The sequence below is a fragment of the Anas platyrhynchos genome, chromosome 1, assembly GCF_047663525.1.
Source record: "Anas platyrhynchos isolate ZD024472 breed Pekin duck chromosome 1, IASCAAS_PekinDuck_T2T, whole genome shotgun sequence".
Lineage (NCBI taxonomy): Eukaryota > Metazoa > Chordata > Aves > Anseriformes > Anatidae > Anas > Anas platyrhynchos.
In genome coordinates, this window is record NC_092587.1 from 116,247,353 (window position 1) to 116,266,788 (window position 19,436).

The 19,436-nt window shown below is 43.2% G+C and overlaps 1 long non-coding RNA gene across 2 annotated transcripts; it reads right to left on the reverse strand.

Moving 5' to 3' along the window:
- Window positions 1-328: 328 nt before the first annotated feature.
- On the reverse strand, window positions 329-19,133 carry LOC106020228 (uncharacterized). 2 transcript variants are annotated; one of them, XR_011806690.1, is made up of 3 exons: window positions 18,609-19,133; window positions 18,074-18,183; window positions 329-1,191 (listed from the first exon to the last, which is right to left on the reverse strand). It is a non-coding gene; the product is annotated as an uncharacterized lncRNA (long non-coding RNA). The 2 variants fall into 2 exon arrangements; XR_001195659.5 differs by having other exon boundaries at window positions 329-1,225.
- Between the last annotated feature and the right edge of the window lie 303 nt (window positions 19,134-19,436).

Consider the following 19,436-nt stretch of genomic DNA (forward strand, 5'->3'; position numbering starts at 1 on the left):
TTGCTGCAGTTAAATAGCATTCCCAGAGTTGTACACATCACTGTTAATATTATCAAAGATGCTGCGTGCACAGTGAATGCTGAAAAACTAGTCCACATTGGCTCCTGTGCCACTGAATCACAACAGAAAAGACAGGCGCAGTTTGTGTCATTCTGGCAAACAGCAATAGGAAAAGAAATTTAATCTCCCAGTTTCCAAAGTATATTGCAAATATTACAAGTGAAAACATATTTTTAGGGTAGTCTCTTTTTTTTTTTCCTCCTGTTGCATTCCCTTTTTTCTCTAGTTCATTTTATAATTCTAAAAAAAAAAAAAAAAAAAAAAAAAAAAAAAAAAAAAAAAGGAATAAGGAAAAAAAAGACACTTAAGTCATTTCTACAATATTCATTTCCTACCAGGGAAAGTCAATATTTTGCTCACCAAACAGAATCACCACAGTACCAGTCACCAGTCCGAAGTCAATTATCTTTCCAAACTGATTGGCACAGGTCCTTTGTCCCCACTGTGAGACAACACTTGAAGCCAGTATGCACCAAGGTAAATGGGGTGGAAGGGGCTACTGCCGCCCCAGCCAGCAGAAATACACACCCTGGTTGCTTCAGAGGGGCACAGCTCCAAAATAAGAGCAACCTTCTGGCCCAAATTAGCTTGAAAAAAATATATTAATTTTGAAAGAGAAAAAAAAAATCCGAAGGAATGGCTAATATTTAAACACTGTAATTATTCAGGGGCATTAACAGGTAAAGGAGATGTAAGCAATGTTGCTGGCACATGTTTTTTTTTCTCTCTCTCTCCCCCCTCCCTTCTAACGGGAGTTCATGTACATACTCAGATGTACATGCACACCAGAGTCCCCATTGCTGCTTCTCTTGTTGAAGTCCAAGGTTGGTAAACACCAACATACTTCAGAAAACACTTCAGGATCTCTCAGTCCCAGGATTTTCAGGGGTGAGACTAGATTGCTGAGCTCTGGTGATGCTGTTTTGCTTTCTTCTTCCACTGGATGGAGGGATCATGGTCAGGCCACTAAAGAGAAAGTGAGTGTTGGACCCCTGCTTGCAATACCGTAGTACTTCATCTCTCCTGCTTCAGCAAGGAAATTCTGCAAGATGCAACACCATATTCAAAATTGTTCCTTTCCTCATTTCTAGGTGAATAGGCCAGCTGGTCCTCAGTTGGTGGTGGCTTCAGCTGCAAACCACAACCTTAAGAACAAACCTTTGTTCTAAGGCAAAGACAGAACACAAAACTAGATAGTACAAAACTAAAAGAAAAGAAATCACAACTTTTAATTTCTGTGCAACTTTCAGCCTTATGATCTGAAGGATAACTTGTATAAGTTTTCAATTCTCTCTCCTCCTTCCCCCTTAAACAAAAATCTTTGCAAATTATTATTGTTATTATTAATCACATTTTCTACAGTAGAACTGAAGCACCAAGGATTAATGAGGATGTAGCCAGGCATTAATGTAGATAAATGGGGATCTACCTTCCTCTGCATTGAGTGCTTACCTCCTCATGACCCACTCTGGAACAAACAGGTCAAATAAGGCATATTTCTGTGTCTTCCTACAGCACTAACCTAAAAAGTCAGCTCTACCAAATATGCACAAAGTAGCAGGACCCATGGGAATTTACAGTCTGGGTAGGTAAGAAAGAAAAAGAGAGGGGAGGCAAGACACACAAGCAGGGTGAGATACGCAGGGAAAGGCATATCATATTGGAGAGTGGGACAATTTAGGAGAGACCTATAAGACGCTGAAGAGAGAGAAGGGAAAAAAAAAAAAAAGGGTGCTGACAGGGACAGCATGAAGCACAGGCAGTAAGAAGGGCAGGATTAGAATGAAGATGAGGTGACAGTTTCTCAAATTTGGAGGGAGCCAACAGATCTGCATAGGGCAGAAGCATTCCAGTTACAACTGCACCAAGTCCTTTGACTTGTTTCACTGCCTCAGCCCAAGAGCTTCCAGTGCTGTGCTCAACAGCTGTACTTCAACCACCAGGCATCAATGTCATTATGCCAGGAAAGTGAAGCAGCAGACCTGGGTATACCTCCCTAGGGAGCCTTGTCCTCGGCTCCTAGATCTCAAGAAAGATTGGCCAGAAGAGGCCAATGGAGCAGCTAAGCTCGTCCTGCTCATTGCACAAGCCAAAGAGCATCACCCGTTTGCCCCTGCACAGAGCCAGACAACGCCTCTTTGATTACCATTCAGAAAGGCACTCAGACAGGCTATGAAGATATCAAGACATCAAGAATCCATCACTCCCCCCTTGGTCATTGATTCCCCTAGCTAATCCTCTTTGCTAAAAAAAAAAAAAAAAAAAAAAAATCTGTCACCTCAGAAATATCAAATTGTACTCCTGGAAGCTAGACATTCAGTACAGCTCTGCGACAAAAGGTCTTGCAAAAAATAAATAAAAAGAGAGAGAAATTCTCGTGGTCAAGCAGCAAGTATTCTGAAATCTAACCAACTGCCACATCTGGATGAGAACATTTATTTGAATGATATGGACACATTCTTTTGGGCCAACTCTTCCACCAATATTGTGCAACCATATTCTGTACCTCACGGTCACATTCAAAGAGAGACGGTGTAGTCTGCTTCCTCACAGAACTTCACAGGTGGAGCCTGGACAGCCAGACAGCATCAAAGATGTGTCCTCACAGTCAAACAGGCAAAAGATTTGGTTTAAGTTTTGGCTTTGTTGGCTTCTCATATGAAGAATGGATTTTTTTTCCACATAGAGCTGATAATGCCATTTTCTGCCCACTTGCCTTGTTTCATGGAACATCAAGTAAATCTGCCCATTTAGTAGACATATTGAGGCAATAACAACCAGTATATGAAGATAAAAGGACTGCTTATTTTGCTTTAAAGATAAATCAAATAAATTGATTTGATAAATCAAATTCGTCCTTACACACAGATGTCATGCAACAAAGCTTATAAGAGTTTGGGCCAGCAGGAATTTCAAGGAAATACATGTAAGTGCATTTAATAAATAAATAAATAAAGCCATAATGTTTGAACATGGCAGCAATGAAAACTCATGCAAAAATAACTACCCAAAGAAAAAATGTTTTTACTGTTAACTAATTAAAATATTTGAGTATAAAAAGTCAATAGAGTTTTTAAAAAAATATTAAGACTTTCATTGCAAATATAATAATAACCACATTCCTATTGATTACAGAATTACAGAATTACAGAATTTCTAGGTTGGAAGAGACCTCAAGATCATCGAGTCCAACCTCTAACCTAACACTAACAGTCCCCACTAAACCATATCCCTAAGCTCTACATCTAAACGTCTTTTGAAGACTTCCAGGGATGGTGACTCCACCACCTCCCTGGGCAGCCCGTTCCAGTGCCTAACAACCCTTTCAGTAAAGAAATTCTCCCTAACATCTAACCTAAAACTCCCCTGGCGTAACTTTAGCCCATTCCCCCTCGTCCTGTCACCAGGCACATGGGAGAACAGGCCAACCCCCACCTCTCTACAGCCTCCTTTAATGTTGGACTTTGTTTTTCAATAGCCTTAAGATTCCAGCAGGGGCAATTCAGCAACTGATATTAAACAGATAACAGTTTGTCAAGAGCATAATACAGCCTAATTAATTATTTTTTCCCATCTACATCCAATTAAAACTTTCCTCCTACTGAAACTTTTATTTTGCTAAAGCTGATCTGTAAAATTTCTTTCTATACGTTAGGTTTGTGGTCTTCCTGACTGTTAACAATAACAAAAATATAAAATACAAGAGTATATTGTGGCAATAATCTATCCTATTAGAAGAGTTTCCTTTTCTTCCTAATACTGGAGGTTGAAAGGAGGATCAAAATTAAGCCACCAGCCAAACACCAGTGTCCATAAGGGAGATGAGAGACCAGACAGGAGTTGCAGACCAGAGTGTGCAGGATTTGTGGCTAAGGAAAAGAAGTGCATTGTGTGTGCTTTTCAAATGTATTTCATCAGAGGGTGTTTATAGAAAGAATTAATGATAGTCAGAACTCAAATCTTATCTCACTAAAGGGTAACAGCTATTCTAAAGAGGAAAAAAAGAGATGCTTTCAGCTTAATCACTAAGTAAAGTAAATAACTATATTTTTGGCCAGGCCAAAAAGACCTGGGATTTGCACGAAGTTGAATTATATTTGAAATTACCTTTGATTTTAAATCCAGATGTCTCTAGTAATAATACTGGGCATTATCTCCCACCTGGAACTGAAAGTGAGATTGGCTTCTTCTACACAGAAGGTCCCTTCCACAGTACAATCAGCTGTATTAATCCATTAGCTGAAATGTCAAGCTCAGCTGACAATTATCAAGTAGCTTTGCAAAAACAATGGCCATTACTCATTACGTTTACATGTACGTAAGTGATATAACTAGTGAGGTCCATTCTGAAATGTTTGATGATCTTTTGCTTAATGTAACAACACTCTTGCAGCACAAGATTGGCTTTGTCTCAAAACAGACCATGACTTCCAAGCTCCACAGCTTCACACCAGGCAGAGCAGGCTCACAACACCTCATCCATGTGGGCAGAACTGCATTACACCTACCCTTGGAAGAGGGACATGACACAAATTTACTCCTGCCAAGAAAACTCTGGGAGGTATAGCACGGCTATAAGCCAGCCAGAGGGCCCTGGGGTTTGTGCCTGATGGTACACAACACAACAATAGTGTTTGATGTTGATCCAGGTGATTTTTGGAAGGTAACAGCTTCCCTTGCACACCCATCGGCCCTGCCCATAACAGCAGCAGCAGCCAAAATAGCCAGCAAGAAACCCAAACCCATGAGCTTCCTGACATGCGGAGTGGTCTACTGAAATAACCCACTTTCTAGACCTATATCTGGATTTTGTAGTAAAGCTGCAACCGAGGAAGATGGTTCAGACTCTTCTTCATTGCCAGAATATCTGCATCTGCAGGGTGCTTCCATAGCACCTGAGGTACGTTCCTGGCTCTGCTGATCGCAGCAGTGGATTTCCCAGTCATTTCAGCAATTGCTGGTGTTTTGCTCCTTCTGCTAGAAAAACATGCATCAAGCGCCTAGAAGGGCTATACAAAACAGCATTGGCTTGCTGGTGAAAGAGAGATGCGTAAGGAACACTGTTGTGGTTTCCTCCAACCCACTCTGCTTTTTTCTTAATAGCTAAATTTATGCAAACAACCCAGAGAAATATGTACCAAACAACTCAGATGAAGAGATATATTTAAAATGAAGTGGCATTTAGATAATATTTTGCCAGTTCTGCTGAAGAAAAAAAAAAAAAAACTGCTCTAATTCTGCATGATCCTAGCACTGAAGTTACCCTAAGCAGTACACAGCTATCCAGATGGGTTTTGAGGGTTTGTACGTAGGGGTGACACTATTTATGGAATACTCTTGGTGAATGCAAGGAGGGAGAAACCTGAAGGCTTAATCTGTTCCCCCTGGAAACCAGAGCACCACCCTGATGAGGAAGGACTAGGCTGCTTGTTATATAACAGCATGTATAATGGATGAGACTTTCAGGGGGTGGGTGTTCAGGTGCCAAAAAACTGATGCACACAGAATCATTAGTCACTTCTGAGAAGTCTTTGGCAGGATCCCTAACTACATGGAACTGATCCACACCTATACAGCTCACAAGCAGGATGCTACAGACTTAATGGTCTGTTCTTGAGCAGATATACGGTTTGTTTTTGTTGAGTTATTGAGTTTGTTGATGGCTTCTTGGAGCAGAATGGGTTTGAATGAAAAAGGGAAGGTGATTCACAGAAAAGTGTCTTAGTTGACCAAAATACACATCCTCTCCTCTGTGTTGCTGGCTGCTACTGTCAGCTCCTGTTACAGGCAGCCTGAAAAGGTGTTTCCTTCCTTTCTTCCCCCTCTTGCCTCACAACAAGAAGAGAGTGTGCCCTTCTTCATGATAACCAATGAATGCATGGAAGTATTTTAGGAGCAATAGGGGAAGAAGAAGGGATGAGGAATATGTCCTGTCCTTGTTCTGCTGGAGCAATTCAGGGTGAGAGCTATTGCAGACACTTCACACCAGAAGAAAGAAGGTCACAGCACTGAGCCTTTAACCCATTTGTTTTCTGCCAGAAGCAGACACTGATCTTGAAGATGAAATGGATATGAAATGAAGGGTTTGAAACAGGTATGGATAACATTTCCTCCTCAGTCATCGTCAGTCTCTTCCCTCTTGCCAAGTCAGCAAATTACTAGTTGTCAACACCACCTGCCTTCTTTCACATGATTAACAGAAAGGATTAAAACCAGAAGTCTGATGGTTTTTTTTCTACATGTTATATCTAGAGATCAGCTCCAAGACAAAAGAGATGTCCAAACACTCTGGCAACAGAAAGCAGAAGATACATACAAGAACAGCTTCTTCCACAACTCAACATTTTGGCTCCGTTAATTGAGACACGCTCCTGGCATCCAGGCCTTTGGGATGGTGGCAATAGAATCTTCTCACGCACGGAAATACCACCACACATCATGCCACCACACCTCATTGAGCCAAGTGGAGACACTGGAGATAAGCTGATAGGAGTGCCTAAAGCAGAACAGCAAGCTTCGAGCCCAAGGCCTACAGCAGGGATTCACCCACTGTGAGGAGCTAGGAAGAGGGTGCATTTGGTGAGCAGAAAGCTCACCAAAGAGAAAAAGAGTAGGGAGAGAGCGAAAAGGCAAGTTCTGGAAGAGCCCATAGAGGGATATCCTAAAATCTTGCTATTCATCCATCATGGACTTCCCACTGCTATTTATGAACCTGTTTCTCCAGGCACAAACACTAGTTTCTAGATAAGCATTCCAAAACTTAGTTTAGCATCTTTCTACATACACCTGAACACAGATAGGTAAAGACATTTCATCACAGCACACAGAATGTGCTGTTTGCATCACCCATTTTGCAGTCAACACAAAAAAAAAAAAAAAAAAAAAAAAAAAATCAGTCAAGCCAAACTTACAAAAAGACCAGCCTGTTCATTTGGCTCACACTTACCCCACACAAAGGAAATCCAAGGACATTTACAGACAACAGCCACGTGCTGTGCACTGACACTAAGACACAATGTTAACGATCTACAGAGGGGCTCTGGCCAGGTGTCCCCAGCAGTTCCTCCTCCCTCAGTCCAGGGTGAATTCAGTGACTGTGTGATCAGCTCAAACAGCAGAGGTCTTGCAGTGCTGTCAGGCTTCACATCTCTCTGATTTGTGCATATGACAAGCACATCACCTCTCCACGAGGCTGAGGTACGATCACAGCCACTGACAAGGGAATGAAAGCCATTTGGCTTTGGTACCAAATTGCTAGTCAGAAGAACACAGCTGTAGTACTCACCTCTGGCCCAAGCAGCTCTTGATATTCTGCTATTTGCAAGCTTTACCACAGGGCTTTTCACACCTGCCTGGGAAGAGAAGTCGAGGCTTCACTGTGGCAGGTCAAATCTAATGCCCTCTGTCACAATGACTTTCAGAGCAAAAGCACCCAGCCTCTGCTATATAAAAGTAATGCTTCACCCACAGCCTGCTCAACAAATCAAGAGAAATCAGGCCAATATCTAACATGGTTTCAAAAGTCCTATGGAGCTCCCTGATACAGCAAATAACAGGTCAGTCAGCAGTGGCTGCTTCTGCCCATCAGCTACTTATTCCTGGGCCCCAAAGTGAGCTGTGCAAATGATCCAGTTTTAAGTGGAAGTTAGTGGAAGGCTGGATACCTCAGCTTAAAGTAAAGTGTTTGCAAGCAGAACTAAACACCTCTTACATCAGAACCCTGCCAGCAAGTCAGCCAGCATAACAATTACAAATCAGTGATTTAAATCCCAATGTAAACATACACCATTTGAAAGTAAAGCTAAGATTGATAAAACTCATTCCATATAAGTGCATGCATCTCTTTCCTATTTCCATTAAGACTGTTGGCAACACTCAGTAAACTACAAGGGCTAAGACAAGGGGCGAGGAAGAGGTAGATAAGGTGTCACTACTCAAAGCAAAGCAGCCATTTAGGTCAAGGCATCAAGCAGCAGAGCTTGGGAGCATCCCAGCTGTAAAAAGACATTCAGTGAGGTTGCCAGCTTTCTACCTGCACTAAAGTACAAGGGTTTCTCACCTGAAATTCATTGACCTGTGAAAATTACTTGCCAAATGTGAGCTAACTCAGGTATAATTTGCATAACCAGTTTCACAAAGCTGAAGGTAACATGGTAGCTTTTTCTCCAGTTACTCTCAGGACTCAAAGAACCACTAATACCACTGCACACGCTGCCTGCTGAGGAGACAGCTCTGAGGAGACTTTGGAGCTGCAAAACTCAAGTAGCAACAGCCTTCAAAAATTTAGCCTGGCATGGCCAAATGTATCCCAGGATAAGCACACGATGTCTGAAGCCTGCACGGCATCTTCCTTCTTCCAGGCCAATGCTGGCAAAGCCCAAGAAAAGAGCAGTGCAAACCCAGTCACAGTGCCAACATCCAGATCCACATGGTCCCATAACATGGGGCAGCCCCCAGGATTGCCTACAAGCTGCTAGCATGTTTCAGTCAAGATGTATTAGACAAAATGGTCACCTGGTCCTTTTCAACCAAAGTCATGGTCACCAAAAACCAGGGAAGATATCATCCCCACCTAAATATCAGTCAGACTAAAACAAAGGTAATATGCATCTTTGTATTGATGTTGCCTGCTGCTTGAGGACATTAAATTACTTGACAAGCTTGGATGTGAAAAGGATTGATATACCCATTTTCCCCAGTTATTCATAAATCTAGCTGTCCCTCCACATCATGCGCAGTTTCGGAGAACACATTAAGGATATTTTTCCACTGTCCAAAAAAGGCTTTAGGGAGGTTTTCCCCATCTGTGAACAAAGAGTAGAGTGGAGAAAACATCTGTGCAAACCCATCAAAGCCAGTTCTACAAAAAATATCTTCAGTTCTGAAATGGCACAACAATTATCTTAAACGCCCCATTGAAAGTTAATGGGAGGGCGGGCGGGGCGGGAGTAATGGACGTTTTTTATTCCCTCCCCCCTCCCATGCATGGCAGAGGAGAAAATGGGTTTGCTTCCATCCCCATGGGATATCCCAGACCTAAGCCAGGCTTCTGTGAGTCTCTCCCAGTCCTGAGCATGCAGAGCTACCACATGCACCCAAAAGTCACCTTGCTTAAGATAATAACCCAGGAGAGAACCTCAAAAATGACTGGAGCTATGAAAAAAAAAAAATGAAAAGCTTTCCTTGCAGTGAAAGTCATCTTTATATGTGCAGTTCATCTAAGAGAAAGTTAAAAGGTGACTTGATCACAATTTACAAGGGGCTGCACTGAGACACAGATAGATCTCCTGTCTTTTTTCTCCCAGCTATTAAAGAGCCAACACTGGGAAGCTGAAGCTAGACAGAATCAGATTAGAAATGAGGTGTGAATTTTTAACAGTGCGGATAATTAATCATTGAAACAGCTTACTCAGGGATATGGAGTATTCTTCATCACTTGGAGTCTTTAAATAGATACTGAATTTCTTTTTAAAAGAAGACCTGCCAGGTCCCAAACAAGAGTCAGAGGCCCAGCGCAGGATTATGGCCAAGCCCTTTTGCTCTGCCCCTGCTGCATGACGCAGGCTAAATAGCCATAGTGCATTATCAGGGTTTAAATATCCCTGGAGGATATTCATACTGTCTGACCTTAGTAGTGTCTAGCTCTCTTTACAGAGAAAGAAGGCAGCAAGGCTTCTCCAAAAGGTAATTTACAGCAGGGGCCAAATTAATGTGCTCTGAATTACCACTTTGCACAGCTTTTCCTAAAGCCATTTGTAACCAAGCACATTCAGACACCAGCAAACTGAAGACCAGCTCATGACTACTGAAATGGCAAGGCACCCCTACATCCCATTTGCAGGAACACACACCTCAGAAACTGCACCACCCAGGGCAGCACCACAGTCACGGTCTTCCCCTTCCTGCCCTCCTGGGAGGGAGGCAGAGAGCCCCTATGGCAGCATCACCCCTCTGCTCGCTCTCCATCTGAGCTCACGCCTGATCAAAACTTGCTGGGGCATCACCAGGTGAGTCCCAACAAACCCAAGCTCTGCTCCTCATCCAGCTTTGGGCCAGGTTCCCCCCCTCGCTGGCAGCAATGAAACAGCAGTGACCAACTGGATCCCAGATAAATTTAGTTATTTCTCCCTCCTTCTGCCAGGTGCCACTGGGGAAAGTAACCTCATATGTCTTCAGTAGTAACTTTTTTTTTTTTTTTGAGAAACGGTAATTCTTTGCAGATTTTTACAAATATTTTCCTTCTTCTGTGCTGTTAACACTTGCTGTTGCCAACAGATGTTGCCAATTTCTGTTTGAAATGTAAGGAACAATCATAATTTTGGACTCATTTGCAAAATACAAAACCAAAAATCCCCTCCAAAGAAAACCTAGCAGACAAAAGTTTTTATGAACCAGAAATAAATTCATAGCCAGGTTCATGAGCAGATCACCGAAATCTTACTTAGCAAACACATCCTGAAGAGCCAGTGGTTTTTTTTTTTAGCAGAAACACAGAGCATTTTAGGTATCAAATCTGCCATGCGCAGTTGTACAACAAAGACCACTGTGATTGGCAGCAGGCTAATCATCTTGCTTGTACATAAAGGTTATAGCAGAGTAATTTTTATAATTACACATGAAGTGTTGAAAAATTAGGTGCCTGGCAATTACAAGAATTACAAGAAAAATATGCACCTCATTCTACCAGAGCTAACTCCAAGAAGCACACATGCTCTTTGATGATACGGACCTTCACTGTTCTCTCTCCATAGTTCTGGAAAATTGCCTCACTAGGTTTTAAGCTGTTTGTTTCACAGGACTTTCCAAAATATTTCTGATTCCAGCTTGGTAGCTGCAACACCCATCCTTGCCATGAATGTTTAGGATTGATGCACCCAGGACATCAGTTTATCATAACAGAAACACACGCACACGAATGTGTACGTGTGAATACCTACATATGTATTTTATACATAGGCATATATTTCTAGGTAAAGGTGTTTCCACTACCAGTTTGACATATGTTGACTTTCCCATTACAGAACATTATTACATTTTGACTACTAATGAGCAGTAGAACTGAGATGTTAACACACGGAATAAGCAGGCACGTACTCATCTGCAATGCCTACTTACAGATCCTGATATTTCTCCCAAGTCAACCACTCAAGGAAGCAGCTATGGCCACTTGGAGGACTTGGAAAAACACAGCCTAACCCCATGAAATCAAAAAATTTGTGATGACTCACTGTCTGAGACATCAGCCGTACCCATCACAAGATCAGCCAGGAAGGAGGACTTGCCCACCTCTTCGTCAGCCACGTATATGAACTACAATCACAGATTTTTACTAGTAGATATACAGAGTAGCCTTAGAAGGAAACCCAGAATGATAATTATACACGATTCAACACTTGCTTACACTTTCCAATCCACTTGGCGGCACGAGGCTCAAGGAGCACAGAAAGAGCCAACTTTCAACCATGCCCTTTAAGCCATTTGCCTGTAGAGACAGTGCATGACTCACAAAGCAGGGTATTCTCGGCTGAGACAGCAGCTTCTGAGTCAGCAGCAAGCAGCCAAGTGTCTGCTGGTAAAGGTGACAGAAAGGTCAAAGCAGACTGATAACTCCAAGGGAAGGAGGAGCCGGTAACAAGCTGAGCCACCTTGGGCTGCACACTTTGGCTGGAGATGCTGTAGGATGTCCTGGTGCTGCCGCTAATCACTGAAGCAGCAGGTGCCTTTTGGACTGTTTTATTAGTCCTTGTGGATACACCTTTCCACAAACAAGCTCTTCTCTGGAAGAAGAAAAATGACATATGGTACACTGCCACACAAAAGCTCTCCTGTGAGGTCTTCTTAAAGAATGGGAATTAAACAACAAAACTGTCATTTATGGACCGTAAGTAAAATATATCGCCTGCTAAAGCTCATCTGTCCCTTCTCGATTAGTTATACTTGCAGGTATAAAGGAACAGCACAATCCAATGATAACACACTATGAAAGGAGATTCATGACTCAGATCCATTAGGGATGGAACCACACAGAGCCCCAAAGGACTGGTACCTTCCACCAATGGAACCAGTAAGACACAGCAGTAGCTCTCAGACAAGGTCCTGGGGTACCACATGCTTCTCTACAGCACTGACAGCTAGAGAGAACAAAACTTCTCACAGGTAAACTGGCCATTGAGAAAGGTCCCCCTTTTCTTGCCTTGTCCTGTGAGCCAGGAATTATGACAATAGGAAATGAAGATTTTAAAGATGAAACTAAGCCACACTTCAGGGGATACTCTGTGTTCCTGAGTTGCTCTGTGTGTGCACCTCTGAAAGATGAAGCTACTCATCACCCATTTGGTGCTGTGCTCATGGCTTATGCTCTGCAGTGGTAATTTACTTACCTGCTACCTGTAATAGCACTGAAAAGACAACCCCAGGAAAATTCTTCAGTGTAAATGCGAGTAAAGGATTACAGACTGAGTCAGAAGAAACAGCACTGCAAGGATACCAGTAATCAGAAAAGCTAAAAAAAAAAAAAAAAAAAAAAAAAAAAATCCCTTTGTTTGCATGGACTGTAGATTCACTAAGGGGTACTGTGCTTGCTTGGCACTGGCTGGGGCAGGTGAGGGCAATAAATGTTTAGTTTGCCTCAGTAAAGGCAGAGTGACAGATCTCTGGGGCAAAAGGACTGAAGTATAGGAGGACTCCCATCCATCAGCTCAAAACTGCTCCACTTTTTCCAGTCCCCAATTACATATCTATAAGAGTACAAACACAATTGAATTGTACCACTGTGACTGGAAACTGAGGAGATTCAAGTTTACTGGAATGAGAGGGAACAGAGAGGGAATGAGAGGGAAAGCCAGAGGGAACAGAACATAACTTTGGGGTGAAATCACAGTCTCTCCTGTATGGTGAAGACAAAAGCACTCACTGCTTGCCTGGGGGATGGCAATAGGGCATAGCAGGGCATCTGAAGGTGCAACACCTCTGTGAATAGCAGAAGAGGGCTGCTTAAAGCACAAGGAGAAAAGCTTTATGCTTTTTGTACATGGTCACTGCTACAAGCTGCCTCACAAACCAGCTAGACAGCACCTCAGACAGCGCTAAGAGGCGTGAGCCAAAGCAGTCAGGGATCATGCCTGCTGTTTAAGCAGCACCGACAATCAGTGAGCCAGCATACAAGGATGCTCCTCAGCTGTGTGTTATTAAGCAGCATATTTTCAGCCAATGCAGCCAGGTTTGCACCTTCACTTGGCTCAGGGATCTCACCCCACCCCTGGAAAAACATCATGCTTAAGAGTCTATGCCTTCTTCTAACTCTTCACATTTGGGTTGTACCTGTCATTAAAAAAAGGTACTTCTGTTCAGCTTGCTTCTTCTCCAGGCCTGTTACTTCCTTTCCATGCTTACTTGCAGAGATCAAGGGTGCTACAGAAAATCAGAGCAGACACTACAGACCTATCAGATGGCAGTGATCCCCAGCTGATTACAGTGCAACCCTTTTAGTTCCTTGAGTCATTTTTGCAGAGATTTAGGAAGAAGGGAGTTCCCTGAAGCACAGGATATTGTAATTATCCAGCACAATCAGGCACTGTGATGAGAGGCTCTTTTCTCACCAGACGGGGCTCCTGTGACTTGTTGAGAGGACACTAAGTCTCAGAGCCCTCTGCAAAACCAATAGGGCAGGCAGATCTGCCCACCTGGGCTTGGTTTTCTCTGTCAGGCATCATGAGCTCTGTGATTAAGTGTCCCTGTGCAGAAGACATATGGGTCACTCCATCAGCCAGGTGTCCTCCCCTGGACCCAGAAGGTTCCTCTCACATGGGAGGAGGTTCATGATTGACCTCATGGCAGTGTAGAGAGCCTCCAGAGCGAGACACCCATAACTCACTCTGCTGCAGATAACGAAACCAGAGTAAAAGGGAAAGAGAGGAGGAGGTACTTTGCTGCTCAGAGGTCCAACTTCTGAACACCACAGGGGGCAGGCACAGTTGAAACGGAGAAATCTGACTGTAAGCCTGAATACCCTGGTTTTCATTGCTTTTTCTGATCTTTAACAGTATTTGATCATACAGAAAGCTATTTCACAGTTTCTCAGTGCCATTACTCCAGTGTGTGTAACCCACGACCATCAGGAGTAATGTATCCCGCTTGCCTGCACAGCGGGATAGCTTGAGAAAGAAAAAGTGAATTTGATTTTTGAGCACTTGGTCCAGGTGCCACAGCTTGCGCTGGCTGTCGCTTCCCTTCCCATACAGGCTTCAGCAAAGGGCTTCTTTCCACAAAGCAACATCAGCACATCAAGTAAAATGAATAGAAGCGAGGAAAAGAATGCCCCCGGCACTGCAAGGCTTTTAAGGAATAGCTGTACTGCAGCACCTGGAGAAAGCACGATGCCGGGGAAAGCCCCAGGAGAGCAGAGGGAGCAGAACCAAGGCATCACCTTCGGGGAGGACCCAGCACTCTCTCCCTTTCGTGCTATTTTTGCTGAGGTTTGTTAAGGCAGGTCAAGTCATGTGTTTCAGTGGCTTTTCTGCAATTTATCAGCTGTTCAGTGGGATAAGAATCCAGAGGGTACTAGTGCAAACTGTAACACTATGCATGCCTCGAGTCTATGCCTAACACACAAGAAACACAGCAGAAGGAAAATTATTGCATCAGAAATCATGACTTGTACCTTCTTGTTTATGCACTTAAGTCTTTATCCATGGCCGTATGGTGGAAATTGAAAGCCTTGTCCTCACGCACCTCTTGTGTGGCACTCAGGCTTCATTCGCACTGGTACCTAGCACTGTGTCGGGACTCAGCCCCACAGGCAGCTCAGCACCACACAGCTGTTTGCTCACTCCCCCCTCAGTGGGAATGAGGGAGAGGATTTGGGAAAAAGTAAACTCATAGTTTGAGATAGGACAGAAAAGGGAAAATAATAATAATGATAAAAGAATACACAGAACAAATGATGTACAACACAATTGCTCACAACAAGCCAACCAATACCCAGCCCACCCCTGAGCAGCAGCTGCCTTTCCAGCCAACAGCCCCTAGTTTTTTTAGTTCAACACAACACCAAAGAGTATGGGCTATCTCTCTGGCCAGCCTGGGCCAGCTGTCCTGGCTGTGTCCCCCCCCAACTCCTGGTGCACACCCAGCCTCCTTGCTGGCAGGCCAGCACAAGCAGAAAACTCCTTGCTTCCATGTAAGCACTTCTCTGCAACAACATCCATGCATTATCAACATTATTTTTCTCCTAAATCCAAAACACAGCATCATACTATCCTCTACAAATAAAACGATCTCAGCCAAAACCAGGAGAGTGTCTACCCTTCAGAAACCTGTATCATGGCACTTACACAGACCACACTCTAGAGAGGCTTCAAAATGTACACACCACCCCACTGCACAAACATCTTGTAGCTACAACATGAGGGTGAATTTTTGGCAAATCCAAAGTCAGGGTTCCCACCAAAGGGCTCTGAGACAAGCCCCAGAAGAGATGTTTCTTTCCAAGCTCTCCAGCTCTGGGGTAATGATCCAGGTCAGCACTTCAGGCTCTCTGCCACGGAGACAGGAGCCCCAGAGCACAAACACTTTTAGTAAAGTGATGTTCTCTTTTACTGCAAATCTTTAGAAGTCTTAATAATGAACCAGAACATTTCATTTGAGCTTAGTACTGTTAGAACTTTGAACTTTTTTGTCCAGCCCTTTTGGGTCACCCACACTGATTGAGTGACTTAGCCTCATATCCCTTCCAAAGGGCATTTAATCCCCTGCAAACACAGGCAGCCAGGTGCTTCAAGCAGTTAGCTGCTAACTCCATTTTATATCTCTGGTTATCCTCCTCTGGTTCTTTCTCCCCAGATTATTCCCTTTGCATTTGCTTTTGTCTGACTAGCTGAAATCTTTTGTTCAGCCCCAAAATTCATAGAACGTCTATTTCACATGGAGAAGAGTGGAAAAAAATTCATTGTTCAATACATCACATCAATTGGGAAAAAACAATTATTCCCACTCTCCTCCAAATAACTTTCTCTATTCTCTCACAGAGAGTTATACTTAGAATCATAGGGATCTTTCTGTCAATATCTCTATTGCAGAGAGCCTGTATAAGAGGAAAATACTCTAAGGCACTAATACAGTAAGGAAGCTACTATGCAAGCTCTGGGCCACAGAGACAGTGCTAAGTATTTGCATTGCCGTTTCAAGAAGATTTTTCAAATAATAGACCTTGAAATACACTATTTGCAGATGAAATTGTTTTCCACCATCCTGGGAATAGGGGTCAAGAAAAAAGCTAATGATGGCCTTACAAATTATACACAAAAAATAAACATCCCTCACATGCAAAGCTGCTCTCAAGAGATCATGTCATTAATAGCTGCACAGTCTGAATTCCTCGGTCCTGATTTCCAGGCAGGAACCCAAACAGCCAGCATTGAGTCACATGGACTTCTCAGACTTTTCTTACCCTCAGTGAATCCCAGCTGCCCAAGTGGGCTACTTGGAGGGCTCCTCACTAAGCTGCTCCACACACTGCCTCTGACACAGCCCGTCCCATTTCACCTTGCTTCTCCTTCCAAGGCCAGGTGAACTGCAAGACCGTTCAGTCTTACAGAGCTGTGCCTTCAGATTCACCAGAGTAGTAGGAAGGGGTGCCGAGCAGAAACTCTAGGTGTAGTTAATGTGTTGCAAGTGCAGGCACCCAGGAGCTACAGCTGGAGTACAAGCACCAGAGAATCTGGAAGACTTAAAACAGCTCTGCCATGGAAGTGAATCACCAGAAGCACCCTAAGGAAAGGTGCTCAGTAGAAGAGAAGCTTCCTCAATTTAAATTGAAACCCATTAACCTGGAGACCAAAACTACTTACGCCCAATACTTCTGCTTTACCACCAGAAGTCATTCTCCAGTAATCCTACTAACATCTTTTCCTTCAGTTCCGTAAGAGTTAGCAAAAGTGAAACTACAGTTAAGCTATTGTAACGAGGGACTGGAAAAGACAGTCATTCCACTGTGCCACAAGTGCTAATAGCCCATTTGTAGAAAAGGGTGTATTGCTCTGTGGAACAATAAGCTCTGTGGCTTTCTAGCCATTATCAACAACTCAGCTCCTCAGCAAAATAACAACGATCCTATATAGACGCATCCTGCATAGCAGCACAAAAATTAGGCCACAGAGCCTTGTGTCCACCTTTCTTACTCCTCAGTTCCCAGAAGCCACACACAACCAAAGCACACAGAGACCCAATTCCTCATTCAAGTAGCTTTACACCATTTTTTTCTACCAAGGCAGGCCCAAATCACGCCTCTGAGAAGGAAAGTATCAAGCCTACAACTTTCCTGTCATACAGCAAGGCTTGTTGACTTTCCTCAGATTAGCTCCTTCATGGTTCATCTAAACAAGGGGGAAGCAATTTAGCTGGGTTTCTCATTCACAGCCATCCACCACCAGTGTGGAAACTGGGCAGGCTGAGGAGGAAGAACGCAGTGGGGACTGTCCCAGAACATATTGCTTTGTTGTCCCCTCTGCCTGTCCAGCTGCACGTGCAGAGCAGGCAATGTTGGGGGCAAAAACACTAATCTGACACAACTGGATTTTCTTTTTTTCACCTCCTACCTGCTGTCAAAGGTGAGGATAGCACGGAATATACAAGTGTTTGGTTACTGCTGGTCAGTGCAAAAACTTCTCTCAGAGTCATCATCCAAAAGAAGACCAGGTGCTGCCATAGTCAGAATGCTGATGTATCAGACCTGAAAACATACATTTAAGGATCCAGGCTCTACAAGGGCTTTCCTTTCACCATCTGCATTTCAAGAATACAGGTCCTAATTCCACACCAGCATTCCAGGAGCAGGCCCCAGCTTCTGCTAGTTGTCATTGCAGGTGGTGGCAGTAAATTAGAGTAAGTAGACAGAAAAGTAAGAGCTGAAGGAGGAAAAGGAAGAGGAGGTGGCAGGAGGGGGACAACATTTTCACTTGTGAGAAATGCACAGTTGCAAGTCTACCAGGTAGATGAACTAAGGGGTACCAGTTACCTTCAACATGGGAGTTCACTTGACACAGTCTTGTGGCCTTTGTTGGCATGGGTTATCTCAGTGACTTCCCATCATTTCCTGGAAGGCAGAATCAGGCCCACAGGCTGCACCTGTCAGTGCTCAAGCCTCATTACACAGAATAGGATCCAAACAGGCATCTCAATTAATCACACTCATGTATTAGTAAGTAATTCATTAATTCGATAAATTGCTCCAGGCCACAGCATAATCAGTCATGTCAGAGATTATAACAAAATCACGAACCAAAGTGTTAAACATGGGCCCATCCTTGCTGATTCATCATCTGTAGTAATCATTCATGGCAGAACAGGTATACTTTATATACTTTAAGACAGGTGGCATAGAAAATTAATCATCTTAATTGTGCAGATTTCCTCTATCAGATCTGCTGATTGAGCAATATAAGATCTAAGCTGCATAAAATTCAGGAGCAGGCCAACTCAGAAAAATAAACATTGTCAAGATCTGCTCACTGATAGCCAGTAAATGCTCTGCTTGATAAATGGGGACTTACCTGCACAGTAACAAGTAATTCCTCATCCTCCAGCACTTGGACACTGGGCTGAGAAGGTGCTGTAGGGACTGAGATCAGCTGCAGCCTAGGAGAACACACTCAGCAAAGTCCTCCATCACCAACAGGCTGTCTAACATATTTTCTTCATTCTCATTTATATTGTCTGTTCCCAAAAAGACCACTATAGCACAAAGGTGACTCCTATCAATAGGTTTCCTTCACTTGGCCCCATCTCCCTAATGATCTCATGGCAAGGAGAAAGCTCTACATCACAGAGCCAATGAATTGAGCTGGAAGGGTCCTCAGCCCCCCAGTGTCCAATTAATCACACCTATCTTGTTACTTACAGGTGCCTGCCTGATTTCTTCTTACAGATCTCCAATAAGATCATCCTTCAGGCAACTTCATCTATGTTTAGAATTTTTTTCTTACTCTTTTCCTACAAATTAAGCTCATTACTTCTTGTTGTGGTTACCATATGCTTGGAAAAGAGACTGCTCCTTTGCTTCCTGCTATAGCCTTTTGTGTGTTTGAAGTTTGCTGCCCCCCTCTTCCCCATCCAGTTTCTCTTCTATGCTCACGATTCAAACTGTGTGATATTTTTAGCTGTGTTTCTCTTCCCTATGCAGGAAAAAAGAAAATCAGATAGAACAAGACTTTCTTGTAGATTTATACTCTTGTCATGAAGTTGGTTAAGACAGGTAATTAACTTAAAAGTTAAAACTAGAAGGAAGAGAGAAAGAAAAAGAAAGAAAGCTTTTTTAAAAATTGCCCTGACCACAACAGAATAAAAGTGCCCATTGCTATTAACAGACCATTTCATTCTAT